Here is a 1,673-nt window from a genome sequence, read left to right on the forward strand (position 1 = left end):
ATCTTCATGAAAGCTATTGCTCTGTAGCTTTGTGTGGTATCTTCTAAATGCTAACTTTTTTTTTTCTTTTGCCATCTGAGCTAAATTTTGAAGTGATTTTCAGAACTGAGAATACTGAAAGCAGTTTTCTTCTGAACCAGTTCAAATTTCTTAGGAAACTTCCAGAAAACCTTAGGATATGGTAATGCCACTGTCCTTTGGGAAATCACACTGAATCGGAAGAATTTCTAAGTCTGACTCCACATACTCTGTGTGGTTCAGAACATGAACCATTGTTCACATTTACATTTGGTCTTCAAATTCAGATGCTGAGTAACTTGGGATGGAAGGAGCAGTAGAATTAGGAAGTGACAGGAAGTCACTGTCAGGTGCTCGTCACTGAAGCCATCGTCTGACTGTGCACCACCTCCAACCAGCTGGCACCTCAGCTTCTGATCTAGCAGAGTAACAAAGCAATTCAGTATGGTCCACTGGGGGAAGAATGTTGACAGGAGGGACTTGCATTCTTTCCCTTGTCTTTCCTAGTTTAGCTTAACAATTCTCTAGTTATTTCTTTGCATTCTACTTCTTTGGAAATTTAATGCCTAAGTTAGTTCCCTGGGCTATTGTTATGTAACAAATCACCCCAAACTTTAGAGGCTGAAAACACCAAGCATTTATTTCACCTGTGATTCTGTGGGCTGGCTGGGTGATTCTCCTGGTCTTAACGGGGCTTGCTCATGTATCTGTGGTCAGCTGTGGATTGGGTAGGTGACTCTGCTGATATTGTCTGGGCTCTCTCAAATGCCGAGAGTCAGCTGGCTATCAGCTAGCCTAGGAAAGTCTCGGGTCTTCTCCAGGTCCACCTTCTCCAGCTTTATTACACTGCAGTGGCAGGTGTCCAAGAGCCATAGAAGCAATGTGCAAGGTCTCCTGAGGAGTAGACTCAGAACCGGTACAGTATCACTTACGCCCATTCTGCTGGCCAAAGGACGTCACCAAGCCCACCCAGATTCAGAGGGCTGGGTAGTAGGCTGTACCTCTTGATGGGAGGAGCCGCAAAGTCATGGATCCAGGGAGGATAAAGAATGGTGGGTTAATTCTTTTTTGCAATCTACCACACTGCGATCACACTGGGAGAATTTTATACGCATACACAGATGCACACGAAAAGCTTGTTTTGGCTACTGGAATGTAGGAACAATGATTAGAGCGTTAAGATGCGTATCAGAATTTAAAAGAAGACATTTTTCCTGCCCCCTGATTTTAGGTGTCTGTTCTCTCAGGGTTCGACGTTGGTTGCTTTGCTCTCGTTTACCCCCTCGCTTCTCATTTGGCCACATTTCAAAGGACTGGGTTTTTCAGATGCCCAAGATCTTCTAAGAAGCTGGTCTTGGCTAGCCCTGTGTGTTTGGAATTTTTGTATTTTGTAATCGAGTACTTTTGGCTATAACAGTTTATCTTTCTAAGGTGGTCATATTCCATATTTCTTTGTGGTATTTAAGAAACCCCTGTCTTCCGATTTAGGACCATCGAACTTGAAAAAGAATTTGAAATGCTGTTCCCTACCAAAACAAAAAGTCTCTGTCAGCATCTGTGGATGTCTGATTTACAATCCCTGTGAACGCCTTGAAACTCCAGACCAGGGGTCACCGACCCGAGGGCCAAGGGAGACGAGGTCTTAGTGAATTGAT

The sequence above is a fragment of the Trichechus manatus genome, unplaced genomic scaffold, assembly GCF_000243295.1.
Source record: "Trichechus manatus latirostris isolate Lorelei unplaced genomic scaffold, TriManLat1.0 scaffold00014, whole genome shotgun sequence".
Classification (NCBI taxonomy): domain Eukaryota; kingdom Metazoa; phylum Chordata; class Mammalia; order Sirenia; family Trichechidae; genus Trichechus; species Trichechus manatus.